This window comes from Petaurus breviceps, unplaced genomic scaffold, assembly GCF_028583685.1.
Source record: "Petaurus breviceps papuanus isolate PSGF00001 unplaced genomic scaffold, PetGlider_PUasm1.0 90825, whole genome shotgun sequence".
In the NCBI taxonomy this organism is placed as follows: domain Eukaryota; kingdom Metazoa; phylum Chordata; class Mammalia; order Diprotodontia; family Petauridae; genus Petaurus; species Petaurus breviceps.
The window spans coordinates 2699626-2714665 of record NW_027187353.1 but is presented as its reverse complement, the minus strand read 5'-3'; the positions used below and the strand labels follow the sequence as shown (position 1 = coordinate 2714665).

The following is a 15040-nucleotide window of genomic DNA, read 5'->3' as shown; positions in this document are numbered from 1 at the left end:
GTCTTCTTGGGTCAGGTTGTACCTTCCAGTGATGTTGAACTATCATGTGGACCTGGTCTTGGGAGGTAATTCGCAGACTTGTGTCTGATGTCATCAGGATTTCCATGGCTGACTACCCTCTCCTCCCCTTTTCTTAATAACACCTTGTGGTTAATCATATCCTTTCATCTAGAGATTTCTTTATGTTCTGGGCAAGCATTCACTAGTTTTCCTCACACCTTCAGCATCCCAGATCCTGTCATTATCCTTGGTTTACAGATGAGAAAATTAGTGCAGGCCTACGTTATTAGGCTACCCCACCCACTAGTGCCTACACATCCAGCTGATGGTCTAGTTGAGACTTCAGAGATTTGGACCCTTGGTTCCAAGGAGGGAGTTGAGGAGGTTGGGGCTCATACCATCCCCAACTGTGGAGGAGGCGAGAGCGCTTACTATTAAATAAAAATAATGATAGTAATAATAGTCACATTTCTATGGTGATTTCAAAGAATGGGTGTCTCTTCCTCGAATGTTTGAAATCCATTCCTGTCTTTCTCATGAGGTGGAATTTGATCTCCCAACCAGTGCCCAGATGAGGAGATGCAATATGGCGGATTTGGGGTCCTGGGGTCAAATCCCTGCTCTTCTACTTGCTGCTTGTATGTGATCCTGGACAAGTGACTCAACCTCTCTGGGCCTCAGTTTCCCTTCTCTAAGAGCGAGAGGATTGAAATAAATAATTTTTAAGGGCCCTTCCACTTCTAAGTCTATAACCAGGGGACCCTTCCATCTGACCTGAAGCTGAAACCTCCTACCTACGTGGTTTTCTCTATTAGAATGAAAGCTCCTGGAGGGCAGGGACTGTTTCCTAGTTGTGACTCCTGTGTTTAGCACTGTGCTTTGTATATGTTGTTGTTACTGTTCAACTGTTTCAGTTATGTCCAACTCCCTGTGACCTATTTGAGGTTTTCTTGGCAGAGACACCACCATGGTTTGCCATTTCCTTCTCCAGCTCATTTTACAGGTGAGGAAACTGAGACAAACAGGGTTAAGTGACTTGCCCAAGGTCAGACAGTTAGTAAGTGTCTGAAGCTGAATTTGAACTCAGGAAGATGTCTTCCTGACTCCAGGCTTGGTACTCTATCCACTGTACCACATAACTGCCCATCTTTGCTTTGTACATAGTAAATATTTAAGAAATGCTTTATTAGTAAATGAATAAATTAATTTATCTTAAATTCTAAAACCTTTGGTCAGTATTGCATCTCTGAGGAGCAGTCCCTATGCTGGGCCTTTTTCTTTCTCTGTACCCCCCCAGCCCCATCTTTAGTCCTTAGCTCCCCAGTCAATAGTTCCAGTGAAGTCCCATTTATAGCCAGAGATTAGGGATACAGAGCCTATGTCAATGACCAATCCCTTGAAAAGAACAGGTGAAACAATATTGGGGGAGGGGGAAGGAGTGAATTCCATTGGACCAGAGCTGAAGGTGGGATGGAGATGCTGGGGATCTCTGTAGGCTAGGGATTCAAGGCCCTTGGGTAGGGAGCAGAGGCTGATCTGAACTGGCCTTGGGACTGGGTTCTGGACCATATGATGGAAAAGATTATTACAATATTTAGGAAATAACTTTGGTTGAGGGCAACATTAGGTGGGATGTGCCATTTGCAATAATAAATCATAATCTTGATCTTATGCTGTTGACAAAACTACTTTACACACATTAGCTCATTGGATCCTTCTAACTGCCCTGGGAGATAAACCATGGGGTTGATGATATAATTATAAAGCTAATTTACCCCTCACACACCTCCCACTTTACAAAGCATTTCCTTACCTCAGCTCTGATAAGTACTGTGGTTTAAGTAGGGAGATTGAGGTATAGATAGGCGAATGAATGGATAGGCCAATAGCTGGAGAGAATAATGGTAGCTAAGTTTTCCATAGTACTTACAATTAGCCAGAAACTGTGTTAAGTACTTTACAGTTGTTATCTCCTTTGGTCCAATCAATAACCCTTTGAAGTAGGTGCTATTATTATACCCATTTTACAGATAAAGGAAACCGTGGTTCCCATTTTGCAGATGAGGACAATAAAGCTCAAAGATAGGAGGTCACTTGCCCAAGAAGTGAGTCAGTAAAGACTAGGGTTTACTGAATCTAAGCCACACTTCCCCAGGGGCTCACCAAATAGCATTCCCACCTACCTGGCTAGGAGATGGGAATGATGGAGGAGGGTCTGTCTTTGGATGTCCAGTAAGTGTGCATCCTATAAAGGGAATCTGGTGATTTTTATCTGGGGAGGTGGGGAAAGAGATGGGATCTCTGGGAAGCTGGGAGAGGGGAGGGGAGGTTAGACCCCTAACAAACCTTAACAGCTTCTCCATTTTATTTGAGCCTTTTTTGGTCAGGTCAGGATGGGCAGGCCAGGGCGTGAAAAGGGTGGAAAGTAGAGGGGACCCCAGAGATGTTAGAACTGTAGGGGATCTCGAAATCACTGAAAGATTTGGGGGACCACTAATCCATACTGGAGGGTCCTCTGGCTGCATATTGACTTAGTTTTAAAATGTAACATTATCTATTTTGTTGAATTTTTATTTATTTTAACTGTTTCCCAGGTGTATTTTAATCTGATTCAGTGATGCTGGAGAAAGTTGGGAGTAGAATATGGCCAGTCAGCTTCGATGTGACCCCTCCAATCAAGTACAATCTCTTCCTTTTGTACTTGGGGAAAACAAGGCCTAGAGGGGAAGTGAGCTGGCCTGGGAGGTGGGCCAGGAGGCCAGGATGCACACAGGGGGCAGCTGGAATGAATTTCCTCCACAGGTGGATTGACTTGAAACCCAGCTGTGGGTCCTTTGTGGGCTTTGGAGATCTGTGGGAGCCCTTTGTGGGTGTTTTCCCTGGGGATCACTGAGTAGGATTTTGTGGAAGACAGAGAATTCAAAGTAAGGCCCCTTCACTTCAGACCCAGATTCATTCCACTGCAGCAAGTCACCTAGGGAGACTGGGTCATAGATAGACAGATGAATGGATAGATCGAACGATGTGTAGATAATCATCATAATAGTTGACTTTGAATTTATTATGTGTCAAGTACTGCACTAAGCACTTTACAGATTATTGTCCTTTGGTCCTCAGCACAACCCTCTGAGATGCTATTATTATCCCCATTTTGCAGACTAGGTACAGGGAGGTTAAGTGACTTGCCCAGGGTTAAAGAACTGGTATGTGTAGCTGGATTTGAATTCAGGTCTTCTTGAATCCAGGCCCAGGGATCATTCCACTGTGCTAACCTAGGTAGATAGATAAATGGATAGAGAGATGGATGAATGGTAAGATGAAGAGATAGATGGAGAAAGTATTTACTGATTACTATTTGCCTAACACCGTGATAAGTGCTGGGAATGCAAATAAGCAAGCTTGACAGCTCCCTAGGGGCAGCTGGTGGCAGACTAGCTAGTGTTGGGTCTGGAGTGAGGAAGACCTGAGTTCAAATTCAACCTCAGACACTCACTAGTTATCTGACCTTTCACTTTTGTTGGCCTCAGCTTTCTCATCTGTAGAATGAACAAAACACTACCTACCTTTTTTCAAAGACAGGCTTCTTCTTTATAATTTGGCTACAATCTCTATCAGTTCTGCCTATTTGCACTGTTGCTGTTAACAATTTTTTATTAAGATGCATTAACCAAGAAGTAGCTAGATGAACTTGGGGCTTCTCATCAGAACCCTTAAGGGATAATTTAAAATGTGTCTTTTTTTTTATTAAGAAGTTGTCATTAACAACTGGAAATTGTTAAATATTGTCATATTAACTAATTCTATTCTTTGGCTGATGCTTTTTTTCCCCCTTGTTCTGTTTTTTTTTTTGTTTTTGCTTTTTTTTTGGAGTGGAAGGGAAGGCAGGGCAATTGGGGTTAAGTGACTTGCCCAAGGTCACATAAGTGTCTGAGGCTGCATTTGAACTCAGGTCCTCCTGACTCCAGGGCCGGTGCTCTATTCACTGTGCCACCTAGCCACCCCTCTATTGTTTTCTTGGCTTGGGATACTTCAACTCTGCATTAGTTTATGGAGATTCGCCCAAGCTTCTCTGTATTCATCACAGTCATTATTTCTTACCTCACAGGGCCTTTTGTTTCCATTCATGTACCATGGTTTGTTCAGCCATTTCCCAGTCAATGGATTTCTCTTGTTTCCAGCCCCTTGTGATCACAAAAATTGATGCTGTAAATATTTTGGTGAATATGGGGATGCTTTCACTAATGATGGCCTTGGTAATGAAATCTCTGGGAGGAGCTTCCCCCCTAAGGTGGGGAGACAACACATAAAAGGGAGCTGGATAGGGGAGGGAGAGGTACCCTGGGTGGGGGAAATCCTGGAAAAAGAGGAGGAGGAGGAGCAGGAAGAGGAGTCCAGGTGTGAGTGAGCTGAAGCATGACTGAGGGCCTTCCCAGAGTGATGGTCCTACGTAGGAAGGAGAGGAAGCCTCAGCTGGGAGGATTATCTAGAAAGAGCCCAGAGAGTCTAGGCACAGGACTTGGCCAAGGTCACAGGGCTCTCTCACCACTAGACCACGATGCCTGGGATAGCTTAGGATCACATTCCAGGGTTCTGACCTTTTCAAATTTCTTGAATTTTATTGTCTTTCTCTTTGGGACTCATTTGGAGCAGCACAGGGTGGGAAGCGGGAGAAGCTGGGGCTGAGGGAGAGGAGGTGCCAAATTGGGCCTCTGGAGCATTTCTAACTTGGGGAGCATCTGTTTCTAGTTAAAATCACAGAGTCTCAGATTCTGAAGGAACTTCACTGTCCCTCTAGTCCAACCCCGTGTAGGACTGTTTTCTATGACATTCCCGTCAAGTGTCCAGACTTCCATTAGAAGACCTCAGGAATGGGGAACTCACTGCCTCCTAAGGCAGCCCATCCCACTTGGGGAACTCTAATTGCTGGGAAGTTTTTCCTTATGTCCATACAAAAGTGGCCTCCCTGTTAGAAGGCCCAAAGCAAGCTCAGTGTAGTTGGGTGAAATGAACCCTAGACTGGGAGTCTTGGTTCTAGCCTAGGCTCTCTCACTAGGAGACTGAGTGACCTTGGACAAGGCACTTTCTTCACCTCATGAGTAAAAGGTTGACATTAGACTAAAAGGCAGGGAAGATCCTTCCAGGGTCGACATTCTGTGAGCCCGGGGCTCTTAATTCCTTGAGTTTTTGACTCATTTCAATTCCGTCTCGCAAGAATTTGGAAATTCATGGATCCAGAGATGGTAGGACATAGCTCCATAGAAATCCCTTAGGTAGACGTCTTGCAGCTCCCCAAAGAGGGAGAATTAGTCTGACATTCTTGGTTGAGGCCAAGGTTGCCTTCTGGTTTCAATGTATGGGATATTAACAACATATCACCAGCCGGCCAGTCATGAGAACAGCATAGATGTGTTTGCTCAGGGTCTCTCTCTGGGTGGTCTCCTCAATGATGGTTCTCTTTGCTGTTGCCTTTCTTAAATGGAATCTTCTCAAAAGCAAGGCTGTTTATCCACCCACCCACCCATCCATCCACCCATCCATCCATCCATCTACCCACCCATCATCCATCCATCCGTCCATCCATCCATCCATCCATCCATCCATCCATCCATCCATCCACCCACCCATCATCCATCCATCCATCCATCCATCCATCCATCCATCCATCCATCCACTCATCCACTTGATCATTATTCAATAAGCACTTATTTAACACCCACTATTACAATGCTAGAAACTGGGGATACAAAGACAAAAAAAAAAAGCCGGCTGCCCTCAGGGAGCTTAGTACATAGCTTGCTTTATATATATTTATTCGCATACTAGTTCCACAATTAGATTATAAGCTCCTCAAGGGCAGGGACTGCCTTTTGCTCCTTTTTTTTTTTTCATTCCCAGTGCCTGGCACAGCAGCCACTTAGTTAAGTGTTTACTGATTGATCGAAGTCTATGAGGGCTTGGTACAAGCTCCAGCCAGTGCTGAGAGCTAAGTCTCAGATTCATAGACTCAAGATTTCAGAGCTGGGTGAGAGCTAAAAGAGCATTTAATGAATTTCCTGAGCCTTTATTAAACATCTCCCATGTGCCAGGCAGGCCGCTGTGTGGTGCCATAGTGCACAGAGTGCAGGGCCTGGAGCCTGGAGTCAGGAAGACTCATCTTTCTGAATTCAAATCTGGCCTCAGACATTTACTAGCTGTGTGACCGTGGGCAAGTCACTTAACCATGTTTGCCTCAGTTTCCTCATCTGTAAAATGGGCTGGAGAAGGAAATGACAAACCACTTCAGTATCTCTGCCAAGAAAACCCCAAATGGGATCACAAAGAGTTGGAGAAGACTGAAAGGACTGAACAAACAACAATATGTGCCAGGGATGGGGGTTACAAAGAGAAGAATAAAACCAGCCCTTGACCTCAAGGAGTTTTAACCTAATATATACTTGATGTTATCTTTTGTCATACCCTTATATCATCTTTGACAAGAGGTAACTGCCCTTTACTTGAATACCTCCACTGACGGGGAACTCACTACTTATTAAGGCAGCCTTTTCCACTTGTGGGCAGCTATCATTGATAGGAATTCTTACATTGGGACACAATTTGCCTTGTTTGAAACTTGTACATGTTGTTTCTGGTTCTTCCCTCTGGAGACAAACAGAAGGGAAATTCGTCTTCCACAAGACAGCCCGGCAGAGACTTGGAGACAGCTTTCATGTCTCCCCTAAGTCTTCTTTTTCCAGGCTGAACATTCTCAGCTCTCCTGTCCTCTCATCAACCTGGTCACCCTCCTCTGGAGATAACCCAGCTTCTCAATGTCCTTCCTAAAATATGGTGCCCTAACTGAACACAACATCCCCCACGTGGTCTTCCTAGGACAGTGGAGCAGGACCATTGTCTTGTCTGAGAAAGGATGTTCCGCCTAATCTTAAGGCTGTGTTAGCTTTTTTGTTCACCATGGCCTGCTTTGGTCTCCCAAAGAGCTTGCAGTCCACTAAGACCTCCAGGGAGAATTCATACTAAGTATTATCTGGTCACACTTTCTCCATCACCGTTGGGCTGATGATGAGAACGGCTGGCATTGCCTGGTCCTGTGTCACAAGGAAGTAAGGTGACATGTCTTTGGCATGCTTCCATTCTCCCCCCTCTCTGCACGCTTCCCTCGGTGTCCTCCAAACCCTAGGCTGCCCCACGCACCATCAGACCTGGGCCATCTTCCTCTAGAAGAATGCCGTGGATAGTACTTCGCCTCCCCTTATAGCTAATTCATAGAGAACCTCACCCGGGCCCCGATGCAGCTGGATAATTCTTCTACTCCATTTTATCCATTTATTATCTTCATTTCTATAAGGAATGTACCAAATGTTGTCTTCTCCCCTTTCACTGTTCATGCCGTTGCCATCCTTAAAAAAAGTTGCATAAATTTTTTTTCAGGGGGTGGTTATTATACCTCAGTTACTTCCCGATATAACCCCATGCCCCATTATAGTACCCTCTAAAATACAAGGCCAATGGACACAGTGGCAGCATCTGCATCCATAGCCTTCCGCCTGTCTGCTGAGGGGAGGGGAATGTGTACCTTGTTGATTCTCCAAAATCAGATTGGGTAATTGTTTTATTCTGAAATCAGCTGATTTTCAGTGTTGTTTTCCCTTGCATCATAGAAGATGGGTGTATTGTTCTCTTGGTCCTGTTTTATTTGCTCTGCAAGCCACCTTGTGATCCACTAAATTCTTTTTGTTACCTTATAGAGCCTCAAACCTGTTGGTGAATTAGGGGGATGTCTACCCTAGGCATGTGAATATTTCCCCTGGCAGAATGGTCAGATGAGAACCATTTGTTCCGATGGTCATGAAGGTGGCTGAAGCAGGCGCTGTGGAGAGCTTAGAGCTTGGTCAGACATCGAAGATGTCAAGGTCACCCATGTCCTGGGCTATCGTCTGTCATCTTGTCTTTTTTCTTGCCCCTGTACTTCAATCCCTCTGGAAGAGAGAGTGAGACTGACAACTTTGCACAACCCTGCCTTACTTAAGTCTGATTTAAGCACGAGTGAAGACATCACGCCATCATTGATCCTCTTTGAAAATGAAGGATGAACAACAAAAATAAAGGTTGCTAAGATGCTGTTACAGTCACATTCCAAAGTCTGTCCAATCGATAGGCCTTCACTCTCTCTCCCCAGGTTTTTAGCTACTATACTATAATATGAGTATTTGTTCTATAGGGGACCTTTCCCTTCTGTGACTGACCTCCCTGGGATATATGTCCAGTTGTAGCACTGATAGATCGAAAGATATGAATCGTTTAGTCACTTCTCTCATATAATTCTGACTTGTTTCCCCGAACAATGGTTGTTTCACTTTACATCTTGACTAGGGATATATCTGTGCGCCTAATTCCTCACGGCCCCTCTTACACTGACTATTTCCATCTTTGCCAATTTGATAGGTGGGAGTTGTTTTAACTTGTATTTCTCTGATTAATGGTCTGGAACATTTTAAAAATGCAGTTGTGGGGAGTTTGCATTTTTCTTTCAGAATCTATTTGTTCCTATCCTTTGACCACTTGTATTTTGGAGAATGGCTGTTGGTCTTATATATTTGCATCTTATATATTTCCTTGTATATCTTTCACACATTCCATATTTAAAACAGATGACCCAGCCTTCCATTTCACTGAGATAATCCTATGTGAACTCGTAGGTTCATAGTTTAGAGCTGCAAGGGACCTTAGGTATCTTAGTCCAACTTTCATATTTTTTAGATGAGGTAACTAAGGCCCAGGGAGAGTGACCTGCCCAAGGTCACACAGGTACTAAGTGGTAGGGGCCAGATTTAAACCTAGATTTGCTGACTCTAAAGGCAACCCACATCCTGACCCTTTTCATCATTGCCAACCTCTTCTTTTCTCCCATCAGAGGTGAAGAATATCCCTACTTTTCTCCCCTATTAGAATATAAGCTCCTTATGAATAGGGATTGTTTCATTTTTTAATGTATTGTGCCCAACATATATGTGCTTAATAAATACTTGTGGCTATCTGTCTAGCCATCTATCCATCCATCTACCCACTCATCTGTCTTCAATCCATATAGAATGTCATCCCTCTATCTACCACTTATCCATCTCTGTGACACTGGCCAAATCATATCATCTCTCTCTGGCCTTAGTTCCCTTAACACCAGTGGGGTTGGATTAGATCCCCTCAAAGACCTCTTCCAGCTCTAAATCTTAGGTCACATGGGATTTCCAACTGTCCATAGGCTATTCCTATCAGGCTGCCCTGTGGGATCTCATGTTTAATAGGTCCAAAGTCAAATTCATTTTCTTTCTTGAAATCTGCTCCTTCTTCTGTTTTTGGCATTTCATGGGATGCCTGTGACATCATTAACCAACCACTCCTGTCTCCCATGTTTGTAATCCTGGGTTTAATTTGGATCCTTTTATTTCCTTCATCACACAAAGGCTGTGTGGACTCAATTCAGCAACACCACCCATCCCTCCCCTTCTCTTTCTTTTCATTGCCCCCATCCTAGCTCAGGTCATCATGGCCACCTGCCTGGACTTTTGCAATAATCTCCTAACAGGACTCCCTCTCACCTCTTTTTCTCTGCTCCTGTCCATTCTTTACACTACTGGCCAATCTTTGCTTAAAAAACCTTCAGGGACTTCCTATTGCCCACTTAATAAAGTCCACCATTCTTTTCCTGTTGTTCTTCCAGACTATTTCCCTCCAGGAATTCTATGCTCTGACCAAACTGGGCTGGTGGAAACCAGGAGTATGGTTCAGCTTGCTTCTCTTTCCAGGGCTCAGTGGAAACCTCTCTCTTGCCCCCAGAATCCACAAGCAGAGTGGTCTTTGATGGAAAGTCCCCAATATTTTCCCTAAATTCTTTTCCTACCTTGACAGTGACACCTTAAATCCTTTTCGGAGAGGGAGCATTGCGACTGAAATTTATACTAAAGTGTAAGTGACTGATGTCAGACCCATTTCTGAGAGCAGATTTGAAGGCAGTCCTGACGTGGGGTGGGAGTGCAGAAGAGGGTTGACACTGATGCCATGCTGAGGGCTGGGGACTAGAAGGGAGGAGCATAGAAGCCTCCCTTCCTTCACTGAAGAGGCAGGGGAAAGTGGAGAATATTGTATATAATGTTGAATTTGGTCCATGTGCTGAATTGGGTCCCTCTTGCCCTCCATATTATTCTTTATTATAAAGGATAGATCACTGAAAGGAGGAGGAATATATTGGAAAATACAGGTAATATAAAAATGAAAGATATTGAAAGAAATGCAAATTTTTTTTTAAAGAGAAGGGTGAAGAAGGAAGAACCTGATGAATTTGTTGTTGTGGTGTGTCTGACTCTTTGTGACCCCATTTGGAGTTTTCTTGGTAGTGATACTAGACTGGTTTGTCATTTCCTCCTCCAGCTCATTTTACAGATGGGGAGACTGAGGCAGGATTAAGTGACTTACCTGGGGTCACACAGCTAAGTGTTTGAAGTCAAATTTGAACTCAGGAAGATGAATCTTTCTGATTGCAGGCCAGACACTCTATCCATTGTGCCACCTGGGGAACATGAAAGCCAGTTTTGCAGCCCATCATGACCTGTATAAATCAGAGAATGTTAGATCTAGCAGGGCATAATCTAATCCAACTGCCCATTTATTTTACAGAGGAAAAAGTGAGACCCAGAGAGGGGAAGTCACTTAATGAAGGATACACAGTGGCAGCAACCAGGGCCCCTGCTGGCTTCCATGGTCCTTTCTCCCCCTTCAGCCTCCCCTCCCCTCTGCTTCCACCCCAGCCCTCCTCAGACAGCTGTTAATGCAAAGCATCCACATTCACATCAGTAAAAACCTGGCCCTCAGCCAGACGTTCACTTGTACTTTATTGATTTAATTAAGCAGGGGCCTACAAACACTCCCACCTAAAGTGGAGAAGGCAGGGGTTTGGGGAGGGCCATTGGTAGAGCCAGCTGCTGGGTCACTGGGACCTCAAGAGAGCATCCTTTAGGATGCTGTGACTTAAGTGACCTTGTTTCCTTCCCTCTACTCCAATGGGAGAGGAACTCCGCGGCAGTAGATAGTGGTTTAATACAGACTTGAGGGGAGGGAGGCCTATTTTAAGAGCTAGCATCATCTAGGGAAGGGCAGAGGAGAGGGGAGAATGGAGGATGGAAGTGGAGGACGGAGGAAGAGGAGGAGGAGGAGGAGGAGGAGGAAGAGGAGGAGGAGGAGGAGGAGGAAAGACTGAGGGAGAGAAGGGACCCTGGGAGCCCCTGGCCAGCTCACCTTCCTAGCTTGGATCCTGCCTCTAGCGTCTTCTGGCAGGTGACTCCCCTCCCATTCACTTAATACCAGCCCTGAGGCTCCCTAAAGGCTAAGAGGCTTTTTCCCCCCTTCTTCTGATTTAAAATGTAATCGTGGCTGCTATTCCAGTGCCTGGCCAAGTGCTCTCTTGTGTCCACTCTTGCCTGGTACTTCCAGATGCCATGAACGGAGTGGGCATTTACTGCGCTGACAGAAGGGGCAGCCGTGACTTTAAGGTGACCTGTGAAGCCCCAGTCCCATGCCTACATCTGCCCAGCAGGTGGAGGGGGGAGGGAGTGGTGCAAGGAATCCATAACAGCAAATCAGGAGATTTAATTCTAATAAACATCAACAGAAAATCTCATGTTTCTAGGGCCCTTTACAAACCCTTCTCCACACGAGCCCCCCTGTGAACTCCTGAGGGAGGCACAAGTATTAGCAGAGAAAACACTGGGAAGAGAAAAGAACCCTGGGCTTTCAGGAGGGGGACCTGGGATCCATTCGAACCTGTACCATGTACTGCCTGTGTGACCTTGGGGAAGTCATGTCACCCCTCTGGACCTCTGTGCTCATCTGTAGAATGAGGGGGTTGGAGCAGAAGACTTCCCAGGTTTCTTCCAAGCTCCAGAGCTAGGATCCTATTCTTCTCATTTCCCAGATGAGGAAACTGAGGCACCAAGGGGAGGTCACTTGGCAAAGGTCACAGGCTCAATGGAGCCAAATTATGACTTAAGCCGTTTTCTGAATCCCAAATCTCTGTTGTCTCCACATCACCACGTTCAGTCATGGCCTTCGCATGTGGCTTCTTGCCTGATGTTGGACCGATTGCTTTTCTCTTCTACAAAATGAGGATCATGATTCCTGCTTTATCTACTTTGCAAGATTGTTCTGAAAATGAAAAAAATAGGGGAAACTCCCCTCCTTCCAAAGAGGTGACTGAGAGACCCACAGTGTGAGGTGGGCATTGTTGGTCATGGACAAGGGGGGGCATTGGTTGGATCCCGTGTATTTGTGCTGATGACTTTTTCTTTTAACTGCTCAACTGGGGAGAGGGGAAGTGGAAGGGAGAGATAATAAATGAATGTAAAATTAATTAATTAAAGATAATTGATGAGGGGGGTGGCCAAGTGGCTCAGCGAGTAAGAGCACCGGCCCCAGTGTCGGGATGACCTGGGGATCGAATCTGGGCTCGGATACTTAGCGCCACACCCAGAAATAACTGGCCATGTAACCTTGAGCAAGTTACTTAACCCCAATTGCTTAAAAAAAAAAGATAATTAATGAGGGAAAAAGAATGGGGAAAAGCTTTGAAAACTTGAGGGAAAGTTGCTGGCATAAAGTGTGACCTAATATCCAACCCAAGTTTCCTTCTGGATATTTTCTACCTTCTACAATCTGTAGCCATTTGGTGACTTAGTGGATAAAACACTGTGCCTTGAGTCAGCTACTCCTGAGTTCAAATCTTTAGCTGTGTGACCCATGTCAAGTCACTTAACTGTGGTCTGCCTCAGTTTCCCTAACTGTAAAATGAGGATAATAAAAGTACCTCCTTTCCAGGGTGGTTGTGAGGATCATATAGAATTTGTAAAGTATTTAGCACAGTGTCCAGCACATGGTAGATGCTTAGAAATGTTCCCTTCCTTCTTTCCTGAGCCCAAGAAGAATGAGGGTCACCTCTTTTCCATAAGATGCTCCAACAAAAGTGTCACATTTCCCTGCCACCCCCAAGTGGGTTTTCTCAAGGTTAGACATTATGAATTCCTTCAACTGACCCTTCGGCAACACAGGGCTGAGACCTAAGAGGTAAGATGGTAAGACCATCTCTTTGTATGATGCTTTGGGAAGAATTTCAGGGCCTGTGTTCGAATCCTGACTTTGCTATTGCTATTTATGGCACCTTCTGGGCCTCAGTTTCCTCATTTGTAAAATGAAGCGGTTGGAAGAGATGATTTTTCTCTAATATCCCTCCCGGGCCTAAATTCTAGGAGCCCATCCTGGTCAGCCTCCAAGGATCCAGTTTGCCAGTGCCCTTCCTAGAATGTGGCACTCAGAACCAAGCACAATGCCCTAAGATGTGGCCTGTCCCAGGCATTGCTCAGTGGAACTAGACTGTAAGCTGTGGGAGGGCAGGGGCTGGTCCATTTTTACCTAGTGAAGGGACTGGTGCTTGTATATGCTTAGGAAACATTAGGTTTTTCCCCTCCCCCTTAGGCAATCAGGGTTAAGTGACTTGCCCTGGGTCACACAGCTAGTAACTGTCTAAGACTGAATTTGAACTCAGGTCCTCCTGACTGGAGGGCTGCTGTTCTATCCGCTAACTACCTCTGAAAACACTTATTGAGTGATTGATTGGCCATCTCCTCCCTAGACCTAGGTACTTCACCCCTATCACATTAATTTTTTTGCCTTCCCTGTCACATTGTTGATTCCAACTGAGCTTGCTATCCACTAGAACCCCTGGCTCTTTTTCACACAAACCATCATCTAACCACACTTTTTCTACTTGGAGTCTACTGTGCACTTGATTTTCCAAACCCAAGTGTAGAACTTGGCTATGTAAGCAGAATGCAGGCTTGGGCAGGTCTGAACAAGGAGGAAAAGCTTCCTTTGCCGGCCTTTAATAGACAGTTGGCCATCAAAGGACTCGCTTAGCTAGGCTGGAGAGGCTCATTGTAGTCAGTCATCTCGTGATGAGCTTGAGAGATGGAGAAACTCTTGAATCCTGCCTAATTGTGGAAAGGGTGTGATCTGCTTGGGTGAGGGGAGTGCCCACGCTGACAGCATCCCAGGTCTTGGAAAGGAGTGCAGAGGGGGAAGAACACTGACCAGAGTCAGAGGATCTGGGAGACCTTGGGTGAATCACTTAACTGCCCTGGGGCTTTGCTTTCCTTGTCTCTAAACTACCATGTTTCCCCGATAATAAGACACTGTCTTATTAATTTTTTTGGACAGAAAAACACCAGAGGGCTTATTTTCAGGGGAGGGCTTATTTTAATGAACATTGACAGCAATTTTAATAAACAGGTAAATGTGAACAAAAAAATGTACCTTTATTCAATAAGCAAATCACTGGGGAAGAACAGGATGACGCGCTCACTGCTGCAGCTCTGATTGGATGCAGCTCGGAGCGTGGTGTGCGTTTCACCGGGGGGGGGGTGGACTGTGCATACAGAGGGTACCGTAATGTAGCGTGTAGCGCAGGGGATCACCTTCAGTACAGCAGCAATCTCAATAGGGCTTATTTTCGGGGAGGGCTTATTTTAGAGGAATCTTACACAGTAAGGGGAGGGCTTATTTTCGGGATAGGTCTTATTATCGGGGAAATACGGTAGGAGCTGGGACTCCATGACTTCTGAGGGTACTTTCAGCTCTGAGCCTATGGTCAGGGAACCATAGATAGGCCATTTTCTGTATTAATTCCTACTAAATCTTATCTGAGATCCAGCCCATCTTTCCAACCTATTGAGATATTTTTGGATTCAAGTTCTATTGTCTGTTGTGTAGGTTTTCTCTCCTGTTTCACTCCATCCACAGATCTGATAAGCCCTCCCTTCAACATCTAGGCCTTCATTTAAGTCATGGAAAGTAGGGGGGCTGGTGACTGGGTTTTTTCCTCAGGGAACCTTGACCGCTTTGGCAGGTCCTTGAATGGTTCAGTTGGAAGAGACCGTTTTATGGGGAGCATCTTGTCTGGGCCCCTCATTTTACAGAGGAGGAAGCTGAGGCCCACAGAGGAGGG

General features: G+C 45.2%; 1 long non-coding RNA gene across 1 annotated transcript in view; it reads left to right on the top strand.

Annotated features, from left to right (window-relative positions):
- Nucleotides 1-8111, top strand: part of LOC138148450 (uncharacterized) — a 33359-nt gene extending 25248 nt beyond the window's left edge. The window contains exon 3 of the long non-coding RNA XR_011165068.1: nucleotides 7743-8111. This is a non-coding gene — a long non-coding RNA (uncharacterized lncRNA). The remainder of the gene's footprint in view (nucleotides 1-7742) is intronic.
- The last annotated feature ends 6929 nt before the right edge of the window (nucleotides 8112-15040 follow it).